Source organism: Salvia miltiorrhiza, chromosome 7 (genome assembly GCF_028751815.1).
Source record: "Salvia miltiorrhiza cultivar Shanhuang (shh) chromosome 7, IMPLAD_Smil_shh, whole genome shotgun sequence".
In the NCBI taxonomy this organism is placed as follows: domain Eukaryota; kingdom Viridiplantae; phylum Streptophyta; class Magnoliopsida; order Lamiales; family Lamiaceae; genus Salvia; species Salvia miltiorrhiza.
The window spans coordinates 30692714-30714595 of NC_080393.1; the positions used below are offsets into that span (position 1 = coordinate 30692714).

At 35.0% G+C, this 21882-nt stretch overlaps 1 long non-coding RNA gene across 7 annotated transcripts; it reads left to right on the forward strand.

Annotated features, from left to right (window-relative positions):
• Nucleotides 1-13284: 13284 nt before the first annotated feature.
• On the forward strand, nucleotides 13285-16583 carry LOC130996011 (uncharacterized). 7 transcript variants are annotated; one of them, XR_009092336.1, is made up of 8 exons: nucleotides 13297-13831; nucleotides 14675-14753; nucleotides 14845-14930; nucleotides 15039-15196; nucleotides 15350-15471; nucleotides 15627-15819; nucleotides 15903-15993; nucleotides 16076-16583. It is a non-coding gene; the product is annotated as an uncharacterized LOC130996011 (long non-coding RNA). The 7 variants fall into 7 exon arrangements; XR_009092337.1 differs by having other exon boundaries at nucleotides 13285-13831; nucleotides 14191-14753; nucleotides 15039-15471; XR_009092341.1 differs by having other exon boundaries at nucleotides 13291-14428; nucleotides 14675-14763; nucleotides 15039-15471.
• The last annotated feature ends 5299 nt before the right edge of the window (nucleotides 16584-21882 follow it).

Genomic DNA, 21882 nt, shown 5'->3' on the forward strand with positions numbered 1-21882 from the left:
TTGTTACTAGTGTTACGCTCGTGCGATGCACGAGATTTAATTTTTTTTATAGTTATATTGTCAATATTTTAAATGATGAAAAACAACTGCTTTACTTCCAAATGGAACATCATAGCTATGAGGGCAGGAAAAACGTATTATATCACGCAGAGTTTTATCCAATGCTTCAAAACAAAATTTATGCATCATAGGTGCCTCATCCCAAATGATAAGTTTTGCTCTTTTTATGAGATCAGCAAGATCACTGCCTTGTTTTATATCGCACGCTGAGTCTTCATTTGCATTGATTGGAGTTTTGAAGCGTGAATGTGATGTTCTTCTGCCAGGCAACAAAAGAGAAGCTATTCCACTTGAAGCAACATTTATAACAATATCACTTTTTGAACGTAGTGCAGCAGATAATCCATTCCAAACAAAAGTTTTACCAGTACCTTCTCCATAACCATATAGAAAGAACATTCCGCCAGAATTCGAGTTCACTGCACTTAATACTTTATCATGGACATGACGTTGCTCATCTGTACACTTCTGCGAGAACTCTCGATACTCCTCTTCAAGGGAAACGCGATCATACTGTAGCTCATCAATAATCAATCTATTTTGATTCATTTGAAATATGTCCTCATTTGGAATTGGCATGCTTGGAAAATCATGCAAACTCTTACCCAAACTACGCAACAACTTCTCAATCTCGGTCAAAGCACAATTTTTTATCTCATCCTCAGTAAGTAGTAAATCTGAGATATTATTTTTAAGAAAATTAAAATCTAAAGAATATATGATGCAGGATAAAATCGTGTAAAAAGTGTAAGTAAGAACCATTAAATAAAAGAAGAACGAAGAACCATTTTCAGCCATTCAATCATCAAGATCTACGGTGGATGCATCATCTTGTTGGATGAATGCAGATCCTGGGTTCGAATCCTGAAGAAAACAATTTTTTTTATTTTTTTAGTGCAATAATTTTAATAGCGAATGCATTAATTTTTACAGTGGATGCATTAGATTTGATGGTTCTCACGTTATCACAAATAATGTAGTTCTCTCTAGAACTACACCATATATATATATATATATATATATATATATATATATATATATATATATATTAAAACATACCTGGATGTTGCAACAGAATTCTTCGATTGTACAAAATGTCATCTGAAAGACAACTCCAACAATTATCCCAAACATTTTCTGGTCTAGCAAGAGAATCTGAGGCTAATAAAGTTGCAAAAAGATTTCTCAAAGAACTTGCTGATGCCCATTAACTTGCTTCATTTATTCCATCAATGTACTCATTGTCGTCGTCTAAAAGTCCCAAAGCATAGCAAGCATCTCAAAATGTAGCATATTGAACTCCATTTATAGATCTTATGTCTTCATAACATCTTGGTCCACGAGCAACATTAAGTAGGCATCTTTCATAGTATAACTCTCCAGAACCAAGAGGAATGTAGCTTAATCTTCCAATTGCATATCTCATTTTTCTTGGCTGCCATTCTGTTTTTTTTTTTTTTTCAAACAAATTTGGTTGGAAACTCGGCGTAAGTTAGCTGTCTTGCTTCTGAATATTTCTTATTTGCTTCAAACCAAGCCAAAAACATACTCTGATTAACAATGGAACGATCAAGTACAATTTCTGATGGATCAGAGCCTGTAAATATCACGCTTTGTTCACCTGGAAGCTGAAAGCCCAAACGCTCAACTTCATGATCTCTATATTGAATATCAAACTTAAATATTCTCCATGTTGCTTCACAAGGTAAGATGTATCTATGATTCATCACAATTTTTTTGAACTTCATCCTCTTTAGTACTTTCATAGAAAGCTGTTGTCACTCGGTCATGGCCTTTATTTATATACTTGAACAAATACTTGATTGATCTTGATTGATTGCACCATTCAATATTTATATGTGCACCATACTTCATAAGAAGATATTTATTATGAGGTACCACATATCTGTTATCCAATACAACTCCACTTTTTTCCACAAACTTGCCATTGTCTCGACGTTTATATACGGGATATCCTTCTTCATCAACAGAAGTTATCTCAATAAACTTATTTGGTGCAACGACCATTAGACATGCAACGGCTGCTCCACAAGGACCATGCATCATAAAATCTTGCACTAATTTGTAATAATGCCCATCAATTTTTGCATCTGGAATTTCTGCTGAGATAATACTACCAATGTGCTCGGGTGTTGGATGCTTATCTTCTTTGATAAAAAATAATAAGATGTGAGTATGAGGTAGTCCGCGCTTCTGAAATTCAACTGTGTATACAACTACATAATATGATTAAAATTAGTAAATGATATACATAAAATATTATTTAGAGGATATTAATTCAAAATACATAATATTGCATTTTACCTGCTCTAACAGTGCCAAATATTTTATTCTTTCGAAAGTCCTTTATCATATGGTCTAACTTAATCTTGAACACTCAAGCAATGATGTCTGGACAATCTTCAGGTTTCAAACCTCTTTTTTCCACGTATCTAATAATCTCTGGCCACTTTGGATTGCAAGTGAACGTGATGAACAAATCAGGATATCCAGCCCATCGACAAATGGCCATTGCATCTTGATAATTTTGAATCATATATCGAGCTCCTCCGGTAAATGACGGTGGTAAAATAACACGTTTTCCATGCTTAGTTGGATCAGACTCTCCTCTTATCAATGCATCACTTAGGCCTTTATACATGTCAACGCGTAGTTTCTTTTGATTTCTGCGCACATAAGATAGTCTATTTGATTCAAGCATTTCTTTTTTGGAGTATATAGTGATTTTTATAAATATTTTTATTTCTTTATTAATATCATGACATTCGATATCCAAATTCATTCCATGACATTCCTTATACAATATCAGATCATTCCAGATAATTATTTCGCTAAACTCTCTATTCTTGGTTTTTTTGATTTTTAACGAGATGTGTCATTTATAAATATTGTTATTCCAATTCTTTAATTTATTTTCTGTATTTATAGTTTTTACCTTTTTTTATGTGGTACTTTTGTTTTTATTTTGTTTAGTTTTTTATTATTTACCATTAGTCTCAATTACAAATAATATGCTAACCTGCTAACCAATTATTACAATGGAGCATGACTTTAACTTTATTTCTAAACTTTCTCTGCAAATGGCTCGAACCTTATTTCTACTTTATTTCTAAATTTCAAAAGTCCCTACATCTCAACTTGAACTCTATCAGTGGAGCACGAATCTTTTGGAGTTGAACAACCGTAAAATGTTTTTAGTAAGGAGAATCATTAGGAAAACGTATAATCATAAAGAGGGCCGGGTGCGGGTATGTAACTCCAAAAAATTTCGGGTATCAATATAAGTTATTATTAAATTGAGGTTTTTTATAAAAAGAAAAAGAAAAAAGCCTTTGAAAGCACAGTAATGCAGACTAGAGGCACGAGACTCGGAAAGGAGCTCGTCAAACAGGAAACAAAGCAAAAAGCGATTTAAAAACCATTCAAAAAATCGTCCACCTCCATTTCGTCCGACCAACGGCCTGTGGCGATATTATTCATAACATGCAAACTAGCACTTCCGCTATGATCAATGACGAAGTCCCTCGGCTTCTGACCCATTTCCTCCGCATTTCTGAGGCGGCTTTTTATGCTATCTTCCTGATTCTGTGGAACGCGCGGACGTTCCATACCTTTTGGAGGACGTCCCCGTCGCTTAGGCGGTGCTTGCTCAACAAGCATTTGCATTCCTTGGCTAACCTGCGCCTCTAATCGACTGATACGACTATCAATATCTTCTGGAGCAGTAGTGTGCGAGTCTTTGCTTTGCCCACCCAAATCACCATCCAGTTTTTTAGCCTGCTGACTAACCAACTCTCCAGCTTGCTTAGAATGGCGAGCTTCATCCAAATCAGCAGAAACCGTAACAATCTCAGTCGGATCCCCAGCCGGCGTCTCCATCTCAATTTCCTCGTCCACCTCGTCCTCACTACCAGTCGTCTTATGAAGCTCCTGATCAACCGAAACCAACACCGCTGCCTCCGGCTCGTATAACGCTATCTCCTCAGAGCCATGATCGTCAACCCTCTTGGAATCCAGAACTGGGTTACTGCCAGCCATCTCATGGCCTTCATTATGGAAATCATGCTGCTGCACCCCCGTCGCCAAATGGCCAAAACCAGAAGTGTTCTGTTGTTCCCCCGTTGTTTGCACGATTGGGACAACAACCTTCTTGCCCTGCTCCACAATGTGCCATTGTTTATGAGTCACCACACCAGACTGATTGTTAGGAGCAGCCGTCAGATTTTCCTGAATAGCTACCGGCTCCACACGTCGCTTTTTTCGACATGTTTCTTGAGAATGCCCAGTTATTTTGCAACGACGACAGTAAAGAGGCAAATTTTCAAAGACAAATTCAACATGGAATGATGTATCCTCACCATCAATTAAAAGAGTAGAAGGTAGATTTTGCGACATATCGATTTCCACAAGGATTCTAGCGAATTGTCCGAAGTCACGTCGTGCCGACGCTCCATCGATCTTTAAGGGGTGACCCAAATATCTGCCAATTCCAGAAATAACCTGTGGGTTCCAGTATTCTATCGGCAGATAGTGTATGCGAACCCAAACGTCCGCCAAAGGGGAATTCTCTTTGAAAGGATCAAAATTTCGAGTCCATTCACGGAGTCGGAGGAGCCCTTTTGAGAGCTCCCAAACTGCCTTTCCCTTTGCTGTAGCCTTATCTTCAGACGTAGTAAATCGGAGAGTGAAAAAACCTTTTCCCAAAGGAATTAGTTGCCAATCAGAGGCTAAACTCCATAATCTCTGAAGTTCCCACTTTAGTTCCAAAGTTGATCTCGGTTTGTCTCCTTTCTGAAGAAACAAACGTCCTGTCAAAGCAAATTCAAAGGCCTTAATCTCCTTAAGATATAGATCCTTCGGTATTTTGAGGGAGAACTGATCGCCCTCCTTAGTAGGCCGCAGATCATGAAAAATGTGAGCAGCCAAATCCTGTATTTTCACCGGCTTCTTGCCAGTAGCCTCGGCATAAGAAACTCTATCGTCATTCTTAGGGGAGATGCTAACGATGTCGGAATAAGTGAGAATCTGGGTGGGTTGGTTATCTGTCAGATTTGATGAATTACCAGTAGATCGCATTCCGACGGCAACCGCGTCGGAATCAGTACCCGACCCCCTGGGAGGCAGACGCATACCATGGGAGAGATCAGGTTTAGTTCGAACATCAAAGTTGGAAGAAACCGGGGGAAGGTTAAGACCCCCCTTGTCTCGACCGATGATCGGCGAACTGGTGGCCATCCGCCGGAAGGGTGGGGCGGCGCGGTGCAGATGCAGGCGGCGATGCAGGTTCTGGAGCAGGCGACCAATAAGCACAGCAGCAGCGAACGGGACGTCCGGAGACCAATGCCGGGCTTGAGGCAAGTGACGCGGCGGCCCCTCCTTAGCCGATTGCTGCCGGAGTCGCGTGAGGAGAGCAGCAGCAGAAGCGGGCCGGCTAGGTTGCTCCGAGCGCGGCGATGGCTGGCTGACGGTCTGAAACAGCAGCAGCGAACGGAGTGTCAGCGGGAGTGCAGCAGCGAACAACAGCGAACAGCAGCGAACGGGATCTGAGAACAACAGCAGCAACAGCAGCAAAAGTCACGCACGCACGCTCAGCGGGCTCACCGGAACAGCAGCAACGAACAGCAGCAGCGAACCAGCAGCGAAGCAGGGGCCCGGCGAACAGCAGCAGCGGCCCGGCGTGAACTTTGAAGCTTTCGGTTTCAACGAAGCGTGCCTTTCGGTGGGTCAAAAGTTCCGCTTTCGGTGGGAGAAAAAAATCTCATTTTTGCTCCCGAGGAACGGTGGATATTGTCAAAAGTGTCCAACCCTTTTCTCAGGTATCAATATAAGTTAATATATATGTCAACCTAATTAATATATATTTATAATATTAGTAAAAGGTATAAGTTAGTTATTTTGTTATTTAATGCTTTGAATTAATAAATCGATATCATATATATTTTAAATTTTATGTTTTAGAGTAAATAACTTGGGAATATTAAAACTTAAATTAATTTTAAGTGATGAGGCTAATTAAAGAATTTTTTGTTACTTGAAAACTTTGAAGTTAGTTATTTTCTCAAAAGCCCAATAAAGCAAATGGGTTGAGCCCAATTTTTTTTTTCTCTTTGGGCTTCTTATTTTGTTGTGGCCCATTTTTGGATATAAATATTTTGGTTTTGGTCCGTATGTAAAATTAATATATATGTCAACATAATTTATATATTTTTATAATATTTGTAATACATAAGTTAGTTATTTTACTATTTAATGCGTTGAGTTCATAAAACGATATCATATTTAAATTTTAATGACAATTAAAAACTTGGTATTATTAAAACTTAAGTTAATTTTTTTATTGATGAAGCTAATTAAAGAATTTTTTAGTTTCTTAAAAACTTTGAAGTTAATATTTAGTTAAAAGCCTTGTAAAAGAAATTAGTTGAGCCCATTTCTTTTTCTTCTCCTTGGACGTGTTATTTTGTTGTGGCCCATATGAAGAATAAATATATATGTTGTAGTGGGCAAAATCCGTCAACTTGGCTCAAGCTTAATTGACATGTCAGCTGGACCAATGAGCCAAACAACCCAGTCGGTCCAGACCGACAAACTTCGAACCAATTTGGATCGATAACCAAGCTGGTCCAATTACTTAAGAAAAACTTTTCCACATGGCCTGATAAGTCAAAATTATATCGCATGACCTACTCGGGCCGACCCAGGTTGACTATCCCACTTCAAGGTCCAACTTGTCTAAACAGCTAAGCTAAATAATTCTCACTCCGTCTAAGCTCATCACGATAGTTCGCCAACCTGGCGCGATCTTAAAAAGCCCAATTAGTCAAACAGATCAACCCATCTAGCCCAAAAAAGTATACATCAACTTGGAATCGACACCTAGTCGGATGTCTCACATCCGGCCCAAAGGGTGCCATCAACCCAACCGTCAAACCCTAAAGATGTCTCCCAGCCGTCAAACCCTAGAAGACGTCGCCCACCAAGCTGACGTAGTCAAGAGGGTAAATCTTGATGATCCCGTGAAAATCACAACAACCTGGGAGAGAGTGGTTTAGACGAAGTCGGATTGTAGAAACCCTAGCGGCTAGATGTCCTCTATATAAACATCCTGACTAGGTCTTAAAGAAGACACACGAAATCCTACTTGCTCTCTACTCCTTGAATTATCTCTACTCCGCCTCCACGCTAATTGCTCATCCAAGCCGAAAGTAGCAAACTTGGCCAATCTCCGCCTCCTACATTCCATTATCACCACTTGCTGTCACCGTTTCCACCCTTCGACGCCGCCGACAGCTTGGAATAACCACACATTTCAACCTGCCTTTCTCTCTTATTTCATTTCATTTGTCATTCCGCTTTGCTATTCCGTTACTAACTTGACCGTCGGAGGCTCTACGGTCGACACCCCCTCCCGGTGTTCAACTTAGGGCTCTCACGTGATCTTGTGTTGACAGGTTGCTAGTGCCCAATCTATCCGGACGTGCAGACGTCAACTTCAATTGTAGATTTTAGCCTCTACATATGTCAACCTAATTAATATATATTTATAGAGAAAAGATACGTTGCATAAGTTATAAGTTACATATATAAGATATATAGTAAAAGTGCTTACGTATATCATTTTATTTAGTGATTTTATTAACAAATTTTAAATCTAAATATATATTTAATACAATACTTACGTATAGAATCTCTCTATTACTTCAATAATAATGTGAAAATTTTCACAATCACTAATTTAATATTCTATGTATGTTATTATATTTGTGTTGTATTGTCTTATAATATAAATTGTATTGTATGATATGAAACTCTTTGTTTTTTTTTAATTCCTATTTTTTGTATTATGTAATATAAATTTTCAATTTCATTTAATTACTTTGTATTTTGTTTTGTATCACTTAAATACATTTTTACAACTCTATAGTACTCTACTATACATGACAAATACATATGAATAATCAGACCGTGCGAAACACGAGTATAACACTAGTAAAAGCACGGGTATAACACTAGAAAGAAGTAAAATAAATTTATTCTGCCTCCTAAATGGTTCTAGAAGTTTTAAAGCTTGAGTTTTCATAGGCATTTGAACAGACACAAAGAACAACTGTTATTATTACTTAAACAAGTAAAAGCTGGCAAAGTTCTCACCATTCCAGCAAATCACAGCTGCAACATCTCCAAAGCAACAAAGAACATCAGCCCCACTCACATCATTCTGTAGAAACTATTGCAAACACCAACAAGATGAGGATTCTGTAGAAACTATTGCAAACACAATCAAGATGAGGAAGATAACCAAGTCTACTCTTGGGAAGCAGTGCAGAAAGTTTCAATCAAGTGAGGGTAAGTTCATAGAACTTTTTAGAAACTTCTCAAAATTTGCATACTAAAAACTTAAAATAATAAAAATGTGTGTTTCTAGATCTTAGATTCATAGCTATTCTTTACTGCATATAGATCACAAAAATATCCATAGTTATTAACTTTATAATATTTGCTTCTGCATTAGGCTTTACCCTTAAAACATAGATAATACCTTTTACTTCATAAATGTCGATGATCAATTTCTTACTTTAGGTTTTATATAATAAGAAAAATCGAATAAATTGGAGATTCTTACCATAGATCTGCATTAGCTTAGAGAAATGACCTGCTTTCCGAAAAAACCCAATCATACATTTTAGAGATTCGGATTAGACTATCGGGAAAACGTAAAGAATGTTATTGTTTGTTGACCGAACGGAAAGGGAACGATGAGGGAACTAAACGATGAGGGATTGGTGATTTAAGTGGAGATTTACGGTTTTCTAGCGGCGGGATGCCGATGACCACAAAAGAATCAAAACCCTATTATTCTCACCGCTTTTTTGGAGTGGACATTTGTGTTCTTACTACTTTTTTTCGATAACAAAGAGAGGATATGGGCTGCTATAAACACAAAAACATATATGGGTTGCTATAATTAAAAAAAAAAAAAACCAATGATATGGGTTGCTATATTTAAAAAACAAAAAAAACAGATGTGGGCTGGGCTAATATGGATATACAGTTGTGTTATTATTATTATTATTATTATTATTATTATTATTATTATTATTATTATTATTATTATTATTATTATTATTGTTGTTGTTGTTGTTGTTGTTGTTGTTGTTGTTGTTGTTGTTGTTGAACGCAATAAAGTTGCTTTTTTTCTCAAATTTTAATTTAAATCCTCCACCAACCACTTCCAATAATTTTGCGATGCATGTAATTAATGTATATACTCTTCTTTAAAATATATACTAGCATTTGCATCCTGTGCAATGCACGGAAAAATATTTTTATTTTTTATATTTATATCAAATTAATACTAATTCAATTATTATACTTATAAATATAATAAAAAAATAATTTTAATTGAATATATTTGAATTGAATATTGAGAAAATAAAAAAGAATTCACAATTATAAAATTTGATATTATGAAAAATAAAAACAAAAAAATAAGTTAAAAAAATTAAAAATAAAATACTAATTAAAAAGAATTAAAAATATATTTATTCAAAAAGATGAGAGAGGAGAGAGAAATTTATAAAACCTTAATATTTAAACAATTTTAATTTTACATTTTAAATCAAATATTTTCATAAAATATATGATATTAAAGTTCTTATCATGATCTTTAATTTGATATGCATATTAAATATTTTATAATTAATCGAATTTCATAATTTTGGAAAGAAATGTAACAACAAATAAGAAGTTACAGAAAATGAAAATAAAAAGAAAAATATATAGTTTAAAAATAAACCTTCAATTTTATTATAACTACAAAATTATCACTCAATTTTGAAATTAATTTGAAATTGATTTCAAATTGGAAACTCTTTTTTTAATATAGTATAGATATATCAAATAACTCTCATCGCTATCTATCTTCCCTTTCTCTATATAGATATAATAATAAAATATTATAATTAAATTTCATTATGTTTTAACCATTATTGTTATTATTTTCTATAAAGTCGAATTACCCATTCAGTTTTAATGATTTGCAATTTTGCACTATATATATATATATATATATATATATATATATATATATATATAGGGTTAGCTTATATTGAGATTTTAAATATTTTGAGATTTTGAGATAAATGAACATATCAATAAATTCTTTGAACATAACCAATATAACTGATGAACATATGAATCTATTTAATTTATTTAAAAAACATGCCACTTGTAGGGATTGAACCCCAGACCAACGCGCGTTCATAAAAATTAATTGACAAGTTCATCAAAATGTACTTATATGTTCATTTATCTCAAAATCTCAAAATATATATAAATCTCAATTGAACCAATTCCTATATATATATATATAGGGGCACGCTCCAGTGAGACCCCCTATTTTTCGTGTAACATGAGTACAATGAATAAGACATATAATACTAATGAACAAAACGTATATCTAATGAACAAGATGTATACACTGATGAAAAATAAAATTTAAAAATTTCGTAATGAATAAGACATATATACTGATGAACATGGCCATATATACTGGTGAACAACGCAGTATATATTGATGAATAACAAAATTTAAAATATTCTGCTCCCTCCAGGATTCGAACCCTGCGAAAAAAATCACCCTATAGATACAATATCAGTTATAGGATTGATAAAATAAATGCACCGGATCGTGTCCTAGATCTCACTAAAATTAGGGGGTCTCATTGGAGCGGCCCCCTATATATATATATGTGTGTGTGTGTGTGTGTGTGTGTAATTATCCAATTTAGATATAATGATAATTCATAGTAACTATAGAAAAAGAAATTATATTTATTTGTACTATAATACAAGTTCCAGTTAGATTCGTAAGTGGATGGCAATGGATCCTGGACCCGGTCCAGATCCGTGGATCCAGATCCGTTTTTACGGATTTGGATCTCATTTTTTTGGATCCGCGGATCTGAATCTGGATCTGGATCTGAATCTCAATTTTGAAAACGGATCTGGATCTGGATCTTGAAATTTGAGATCCGGATCCGACCCATATCCGGCCCGTGGATTCGTTTTATTTAATATATATTATTTATTTTTTATATTTATTTTATTAATAGTATTTAATATATTAAAAATTAAAAATATTACACGAATTAAAATAAATTTACAAACCCTAGTTTCTAAATTCTTTCTCCAACATCTGACTTCCCTTTTCATTCTCTCACTCCCTCTCCAGCCTCCTCGCCCGCCGCCCTCAGCCCATCCTCCTCTCCAGTTCGCCTGCCATCGCGTCTCCAGTTCGTCGGAGAAGGCGGAGACAACAATATAGCTTGAACCCTGCTCATCTCCAGTTCTCCAGTTCGCCTCTCCAGTTCTCCAGTTCGCCAGCCCGCCGCCCTCAGCCCATCTCATTCCCTCCAGTTGGCCGCCTGAACCCTGCTCATCTCCCTCTCGATCCAGTTCGCAAGCGAAGGCGGGAACAATAGTACAGCACACGCCCATCCTCCTCTCCACTTCGCCCGCCCCTCTCGCTCTTTTACAGCCTCGCACGACTCCGCGTGCTGCCCATCTCCATCTCCGGTCACCGCCTGCCATTTCCACCGTTCGCCGCCAGGCTCCACCGCCGTCGCCTTCATTTTGGACTGATTTTAATTTCTTGATTTGGTCAGCCATTTATGAATGAAATTTTGCATCTTCATTTCTTAATTTGGTCAGCAATTGTTAGATTCGATTTGGAATTTCGAACTGATTCTGTTAGCTTCTATAAGTTGGACTGATTCTGATTCGAAACTTATTATGAATTTTGGACTGATTATGTTAGCTTCTTTATGAATTTTGGACTTATTGTTGATTTTGTGATTTTTTTTAATTTAATTTAAAAACAGTAGATCCATGGATCTGGACCCGCGGATCTGGATCCAAACTTTTCAGATCCACGGATCTGGATACGGATCTGGATCTGATAGATAAAAACGGATCTGGATCTAGTATTGATGAGATCCGGTCCAAATCCGACCCGTTGCCATCCTTATTCGTAAGTGTCATAAGAGTATTTACTTATATCCAAAAACATATGAATAACACTTCAATTCCTATAATCGTACAAGTGTTGATTAATTTATAAAACCAATTAATAAAATACCATAAACAAAATGAAATCTTTACTTTGACGCAGACAACTAAAAAGCTCACGACAAAATGGTATTAGATCTTCACCAACATTTATAAAGACGTCCGCAAATTATAAATTTCTCTTTCATCTCTCATCTTTTTTGGATAAATATATTTTTAATTCTTTTCAATTAGTATTTTGTTTTTAATTTTTTTAACTTATTTTTTTATTTTTGTTTTTCATAATATCAAATTTTATAATTGTGAATTCTTTTTTCAATATTCAAGTCAAATATATTCAATTAAAATTAATTTTTTATTATATTTATAATAATAATAATTGAATTAGTATTAATTTTATAAAAATATAAAAATTAAAAATATTTTTTCGTGCATTGCACGGGATGCAAATGCTAATAAGGTGAAACATCCAACTGCATCACTTATTGAATTTTACAATCAATTGATGCAATACATGTGAAGCTATACTCTATTACTCCCTCCGTCCCACGAATCTTGACACGTTTAATTTCAGCATGAAAATTAAGGAGTTGTAGATTAGTGTTTTAACTTTTAAGTGTGTAGGTAATAAAGTATAAAAGTGATAAAGTAGGAGAGATAAGATAATAAAGTGATAAAATATGAGATAGAATGTAATTAAGACTCCTTATTTTTGGACTAATTATTTCCTTAATTGGAAATGTGTCAAGATTCGTGGGACAGTCCAAAAAGGAATACATGTCTGAGATTCGTGGAACGGAGGAAGTATATTTATACATATAAATTAATAATCTACTCCCTCCGTCCCAATAAAAGTGGCCACATTTCCTTTTTGGGTGTCCCATTAAAAGTGGCTACTTTCTAAAAATGGCAAAAGTTTACTTTAATTAAGTCAACAATCACTAATTTGGTCAACAATTGTAGGCCACTTTCTAAAAATGCCAAAATTACTCACTAATTTGGTCAACAATTGTAGGCCACTTTCTAAAAATTACTCACTAATTTTGGTGGGTCACACTCAATTAAAACATAACAATCCCTTTCTTAATCTTCGTGCCAAAAAAAAAATGGCCACTTTTATTGGGACGGAGGGAGTATTAAAATGTCGTGTTGTATATGTTTCTACCTAGAATGCAATGAGTTGTATGTACTCTATCTATAGAATACATATTTGAGAGCCCACAATGATTCTCTATCCTGCGCTCTCTCAATCCTGTATTTTCTTCTCTTTGAATTCTACATTGTATGCCTTTAGATTCAGCAGTTATCTTCTCTCTTGCCACAACATCGCATAATTCCTTATATTTTCTTCTCTCTTTTCCATCAATCAATTTGCCCCGTTAATTGCTCTTCCAAAATATGCCTTGATTTCAGAATTTTCTTCACTCTTTCCCACCCATCAATTGCCGCCCATTAATTGCTCTTCTAAACATATGTTTAATTTCTCTTTCAATCATATACGAATCAATCGAATGTCAATTATCCATGATTTTGAGGTTGTGAGATTTGTTTTCTCACTAGCCCGACGCAATCGCCATACATTCGTCAACCACCCACTTTGAGGTTTCGGATTTCATCGTTGTCTCAACATTCGATTCTCCTTCACCTTCATCTTCGGGTTTATCAATATTCAATTTTTGAGGTATGTTCTTTATGATATACTCACATTCCATTTATTACCTGATAATTTTTTGATGAATTGTTGATTGTATTTTATTGCGTGAGATTTTCGGTGACAGAAGTTTTACTTTGTTTTAGTTTTTTATTCAAATATACCAATGCATACCAACTATTCGATAAAATGCCTAAGTAATATTGTGTATTACTTTTTCTTCGAATTTCAAGTGTCAATATGTGAAATGTGGAGTTTAGTTAATCTATGACACTGTCCTATTGAATCGTGAAAGAGAACAAGATTTCCAAGAAGAACAAGATATTATTGATCATGATATTCTGGCTTCATAACCCAATATGATCCAGTGGGGTTTTTCTCCAATGAAGCTCTCTCCTTGAGAAGATTCTTGAACAAAGGCAAATCTTTTGAAGATGTCATGTCTTTGAAGTGATCCACTATGCTGGCTGAAGTTGAGCTCCCACCTTTTTACTGAATGAAAGAACGGATTTGACGAATCAGAAGTTGTGGAAGTACTCCAGAATTTCTTGCTGATCTAGAATGCCCATTAGCTGCTGACCGTTCTCTTCCATTGCAGGGTGTACCGATGGCTAGCTGATGTGATAAGTTATCTGCAATTCATGTTATATAAATGTTGGGTTAATTTTAGTTTATTTCCAGATTTGGTTTATAAAATCATCATGATTTAATAACAACTTTGTTCATGACCTTTACATATTGTGTTAAATTTATCATCAAATATAACTTTCACTAGAAAGGTGATATCCTCGCATCACACTTATGTGTTATTTTTATCAAAACATTAAGAAATTATGAGTTATATTTTGACATTGGGTTGTCTTTGATTTTCAGATTTTGTTCCCATATGAAGAATTCATGGAATTTCTCAATTGGGAGAAGCCAGGCTATCCTCCTTGTGGACTTATAAATGGTGGAAATAAGTAACTGAAGTTTTTATTATGCACTTTATTTCTTGCTCATCTAAAATATGTCAGCTCATGATATGTCTTGCTTCTCTGCAGCTGCTTCGCTAATGTGGTTCCCCAGTGTCTTATATACACTTGTCAACATGCTGGCTACATCTTGGAGAAAGGCCACAAGATAGAATGTAATTGACTTGATCATATAAATCTGTCTCCATCATACAGAATTCAATAACTCATGTTTGTACTATAGTATATATTGTTGTACTATTGACTATTCCTTCTGTTGCCAGGTCAGATGGATAAATGGTGTTTCCTGAGTGATTTTCAAACTCATGTAGAAAGGGCTAGCAAGAGTCATACTGCATTCATTCCTATTAGCATTCACGATTGAATAATACTGATAGTAATGTTGAGTGTGGGCAGCAGGAGGATCCCATGAGTTCATGTGGTCATTATCAAACTATTTATTTATTTAATTATATTATTAGCTTTTATTGGACATATTCTTTTCACCTGTTATACAAATTTGGGGACATATTTGTAATGTGATTTTAGCTCTTTGGTAAGCAATTACTAATTCAAGTGGATTTTGTATTGCCAGATTCGCAATTGATAAAATGCTATCTTATCATTGATGAATTTGGTGGAGAAAAGACTGCACATCCTAGGTATGAAGAGACGAGCTTGGTCCAACATATATTTGGAGGTTGCCTCCAGTCTGAGGTAGTATGCACAATTCAATTGTTATTTTCAGTTGTGTAATTTGCATTTCTTCTGCATAGATAAAGGATATCCACCACAATCATGTATTTAGCTATATACCTCCTTCTCATATTTTTTTATTTATTTATTTATTTATTTTTCACTTTTCCCTTCAGGTTATATGCAGTAAATGCAATAATGTATCAAATCGATTTGATCACATGATGGATTTAACAGTTAACTCCATGGGATAATGAGTCTTTGGAGGAGTGTTTGGATCAATTCACTGTCGAAGATGTAGATGTATTCCATAAATCAGTCTCTAGATACCAAGCTCAGGGAGAAAGCAAAGAGTCTGTTTTTATCGCGGTATTGACCGATTTAGCAAACACGAATTAAATCTCAAATTTCGATTATGTCTCTAACCCATGATATGTATCTTATTTCTGCAGAGTAATCAGCTCGCTGAAGATCTTCACCGACCGTGCAATCTTGCAGACTTTTGTGGAAGCTCAGAACAGCGTGACAGACGCGTCCTTGAAGGTGCGTCTAAGTTAACTCGACTATTAAACTTCACGTTGTGTAAAATCTGTGTGGACCCTAAATTTGTTCGTGAACAATGCAGAATGTATTGAGCCTCGTGAGGTCGATGTACGTTATGGTGACGTTGGGTGAAGATCATGTGTTTATCTGATATGGCTACTTAGCAACGGATAATGTTGCGACATTGAGGAAAGAAGTTGCAAACCTTTGCAATGAGATCCGGCCGCACGCGCTTGCCTTGGTCACTTCTTTCAACATCCCTGATGTTTTTCTAAGTTCGACTAGGTTGCAACGAATTCTTGGTCGGTGTCTTAAGACTAAGTTAGACCTGCGATTCACTTCCTCTGCCAAGCTTGTATTTTCTTAACTCTCGGAATCAAAGGACTCACAAGGAAAGATTATCTATCCTACATATGTAATAGGATAATGACTTATCCTATATGACATTCTCATATCTCACCATTTCAAAATTCCTCAACTCCCTTCATTTGCATTTATTCTTATTATATACACTAGTGTACCACCCGCGCTATGCGCGATGATTGTGATTTTAAACTCACGTAAATTGTGTATATACTTTATAATAATTACTACTCTCGTTCCAATTTGATATACCACATTGTTTTCTTCCTCAGATGAAAAATCTGTACATAATTAACACTCTCACTCAACTCATTATTTACATTAAATGTCATTGTGGCCCACAAATAATTATCTATCTTTTTATTTAAAAAATAATATCTTCATTATCTTTTCTACTTTTTTCGTGAGCGAAGGGAGTAATGAAATGTGAAAATTTTAGAAATATAAATGCATTGCATATATACTTATTTGGAGCATTATGTTTAATCTTGGCAAACTTTTCTATCATGAGTGTCAAACCTGCGACTGCGTTGGGCTTGACCCTTCCTTTCGCCTTCTTTTTTTTGCCCTATTTGCCTCGCTCATTTGGACAAAAATCATTTTTTGTTATTTAAAGTGTCATTCACAGGCATTAAAATTATCATTACAAATGTATCATTATTATTTATACTAAATATTATTTGCATATAATCATTTGCATTTAAGAAAAGTATTAGTTTTTGTTACTAAAAATGTCATTTGTATGCATTAAAGTATTATTTATTTATTTTATCTACAATTTATCATTTATTTTTGTAAAAAATCGCACAGGGTACGTCGCACAATATATATGAAACACTTTATAATTAATAATTTAATATAATAATATTAAAATTTAAATTTAATATTTAAAGATTTAAAATAATAATAAACAACAAAATACAAACATATAGATTTAAAATAATAATAAACAAATTCAAACGTGTATGATTCTCCATATTTCCTATAACTTTTCATTCAGTTACAAAAATTCTATTAGCGAATACTGAATTGAATTTTTTTACATTTGAAAATTAAAATTAAAATTTAAAAAAATTACAACAATGAGTTTTTAGATTTTTGTAATATAATTAGCTTACGTATAACTTTCTATATTTCGTTTTCAATTTTACTCACATTCAACATTCTTTGAAAAACTAACTATTGGATAATTAATCACTATCTTCCCTGTTTGGAAAAGTTAAATGTTTGTAATTATTTTTACTAACATACTAACTTATAGTGATTTCAATATTAGTTTATTTAAACAAATTATTAATGAATTCAATAAAAATGTATGAAGTATTATTAAGATTTAATAATTAATTACTTGGCTGATAGTCCCAAGAAAGTACATGTATACAATTTTTTTATAGACAATTTGAAGAATAATTTAATATTCAATAATTAGATGAGAGTATGAGAAAGTCCACGTAAATAATAAAACTATAGAAGTATTCAATTGAATAGATAAAATTATTGAATTAGTGTTTCTTAAAATTAATTATTATAATATGCTAACATTTTATGATAATTATATAGTGTACTATTAATAACTTTTTAATAATAGTTTCTCTAAAAAAATAACTTTTTAATAATAAAATAAATATAAATATATAATATGATCAATTAAAAAAATTAGAATTTGAAAAAAATTGAAATACAATTTATAGCTTCAAACAAAATATCATAACTCAAAAAAATTAAGTTATTTAAAACAATAGTAAATGAACAGTAAATTTGCCAACCACCTATATTGTATTTACTATTAATCCGTAAGAATATTAAATATTCAGCTTAATTGCATCATTAATTCATGTAGCAGTTTTTTTTGTTAATCAAATGGTGTCCACGTTTTTTGGTTGTGGATAATATATTTTTCACTCCAATTCCAATTATATCCTTGCAATTGAATGAAATTACATTTACTTTGCTCTTTATATATAGGGTTAAGGTGCAGATAGGCCCCTCAAGTGAAGGCCCTTAGAGCATTTCAGTCCTCTTACTAACTGTGTGTGCAGATTGGCCCTCGAACTCAAAAAAATGGTGCAGATCGCCCCCTCTGACTTAACACCGTTATAGGCCGTTAGTCAGAGGGGGCGATCTGCACCGTTTTTTTGGAGTTCAGGGGCTAATCTGCACCTTTTTCCCTTTTTGGAGTTCGGGGACTAATCTGCACACCGTTCATTAAAAAAAATTCACATCTCATCTTCTCCGACCAACTTTTCCGGCGTCAATCGCCGTCAGATGAGGAAAATCACGAAATCAAGTTCCCAAGCCCCAAATCGGGAATTCCAAATCGGCGTCATTGCTCCCGAAAATCACATAATCGAAATGGAAACTCGAATTCTCCCTCGAACGTCACCGCCCCCCAATTGCAGAATCACCCCCAACGAATCGAACTTCGCCTCGCCGTAGGCGGTGATCGTGACCCCAATCGAGATCGAGATCATGTTGGCCATGGTCTCTGATTTGAAGGCGTCCTTCTTCAACAGCACGCCGATAGTGTAGATGGCGACGGGCATCGTCGGCCTTTATCACCGAATTTCGCCGGATTTGAGAGAAAGAGGCGACTCCTTATCGAGAAAAGCTAGGCGACTCCTCATCGAGAAAAGCCAGGCGGCGGGTTCACCGGTTATTGCGGCGGCGATTTCCGACGGAATGGGAGAATTAGGGCTCGTCCTTGACGCTAAGCGTGTGCAGTCGAGCGAGCTCCGAGGTTTAGGGCCCAAGAGAGAAAGAAAGGGGCGGCACCCTCCGCCGGCTTCGCCGGAGCTTGAATCAGCGACAACGACGATCAAATTTTGAGCGAGAGAGATGAATTAATTAAAAAGTTAAAAGGTGCAGATTAGCCCCTATACTCTGAAAAAACGGTGCAGATCGCCCCCTTGACTAACGGCCCATAACGGTGTTAAGTCAGAGGGGCCGATCTGCACCGTTTTTTTTTAGTTCGGGGGCCAATTTGCACACACAGTTAGTAAGGGGACTGAAACGCTCCAAGGGCCTCCACTTGAGGGGCCTATCTGCACCTTAACCCTTATATATATAAAGATTCTTAAATTATATGATTTTAATTTTTTAGGTATATTGAATTTATAATGTATTCAAAACACCACCTTAATTCATGGGCTTACATGTTATTATACTCATTACTCATAGTCATTTTTTTATCTTAAGTTATCATTATACATATTCTTAATTTATGTTTATTATTTCTTATTTATATAATGAAAGATTAATTTATTAGTAATTTTCGTTTCCTTTTTTTTTCTAAAGGTATGTACTAAATCAATAATTATTCTCCATGGTTGAACATAAAATTGATCATCAAATAATTAAGAAAATTTGATGTAGAATTTAAAATCTGATTAAAAGATTACAAAATATATTATCTCATCCTTTATATGTTTTGCACCTTCTATTTTATTTGGCTAATTAATTAATTAGTTGGCTAAATAAATAATTATATTTTTTCATCAAAAATTTAATTTAATTTTATTAATAATAATCCAGTCAATAACTAAGTTTGTCAAATAATAGAAGTTCTTTTATTAGAACAATGAATTAATAAATTTAATTTTCTTATGTTATTTTTTTATTCTACTAATTTTGTAATTAAACATAAAATAATTTAATTTGTCAAATAATAGAAATCAATATGTTAGAACAATGAATTAACAAATTTTATTTTTCGGGATTAATCTAATTTGCGGCTCATTTTCATTTCTCAATTAATAAAAAAATATCAATTCAGTAAATAAATGATGTTTATGTAGATGATTTTTATTGTATGAATTTCAAAAATTGATAATTACTAACAACTGTGTAAGACTGATATTTCAATAGCTTCTTTAAATTCATATATTAACTTCTTTATATTCACATATATTTGTTCGTAGTAATATATTGGCTTCAATTTTTTAAAAATAAAATTAAATAGTAATTTTTTTATGAGATTTCATCAATCGGAATCTCACATCGATTTTTATATAACTTCATTTTAAATAATAAACTAAATTTATGATCAAAAGAATTATGTACGACAATATATAACATTCGATTAGATTAATTGATAGCATACTATTAATTTGTTTGAATTAATTAATTAATTAATTCTATGTTATGCTTTGTTGTATGAATTTAAAAAGATCAAAAGGGATGATTCTCAAAATTTTCTTTTGGTATTTCAAACTCCAGATGAAATAATATTAAAAAGGGCAAAGGTGCAGATTGGTCCCTGAACTCGACCCCCTAGAGCGTTTATCCCCCTATACTCGGTCAAGGCGCGTTGACCTCCCTGAACTCCCGAGAAAAAGGTGCAACTAAACCCACAAATTTAATGGCGTTTAACGCCGTTAAACGATTTTTTTTTTAAATTTTCTGGTCATCTTCTCCGGCTGGATTCCTTCAATTTTTCGGCGACATTCATCTGTCGAAATGGGAAATCTTGCCAGCGTCACTTCTCCTCCGACGAGCGCCCCACCCCAACCAAATGTGCGACGTAACCGGAGCAGATCTGCAGCGGTGTAACTCGCAAATTAATCTATGAGGGTGAGAGAGAAAGGGACAGCCAGAATGCATTAGAATTAGGGTTTGCAGGAGGGAGAATCGTCTCCTTCTGCGATTTCTCATTTCTCTCACATCTCTCTTCATACTTCCTTCGCCTCTCATGGCGTCGCAACTGCAGACAACGACGCTGGAATCCAATCGGAGAGGCGACGATTCAGCCGACGATTCGTGGAAGCCGCATTCTTCCGCCGCCGGTGCTGCTGCTCATAGACTTTTCCTTGCTACGAAAGGCCGAAGACGAAGAATTGGGAGCAAATTTCGACATCAGAGAGCGAGCGCCACGACAGCGGCGGCGAGCGAAGTTGGTGGACTGACGGAGTGGAGGCGTTTAAGAAAGTGAGGGAATGGTCGGAGATGGTGGCGGGGCCGAAGTGGAAGACGTTCAGCTGGCGGTTCAACAGGGCGCCGCCACCGCGTTTGCTGCAGATCTGCTCCGGTTACGCCAGTAAAACTGGAAGAAACGATGTTTATAGGCCGTTTGGTTCGTGGGTTTAGTTGCACCTTTTTATCGGGAGTTCAGGGAGATTAACACACTTTGACCGAGTATGGGGGTAAACGCTCTAGGGAGGTCGAGTTCAGAGACCAATCTGCACCTTCGCCCTATTAAAAAATCAGAGGTGGTCTGCCAAGCTCCATATGAGATGTACTTAGAACTAGTTTTGACTCCAAACAATATGATGTTCACAAGTTAGAAATGGTTTGTCAACCTCCAAACGAGATGATGCTCATGACTTAATTTCAGTATTTTAAACTACAAATGAGATAATGCTTAGCACTCAACTCCGGTATTTCAAGCTCTAAACAAGTGATGCTTAGGGATGGCAATCGGGTACGACGGGTACGGATAGTGACTATCCATACCCATACCCACGAACTAAATGGATAGTGGTTGTTACCCACGAACCTATCCATGGATATCAAATGGTATCCAAACCCGCT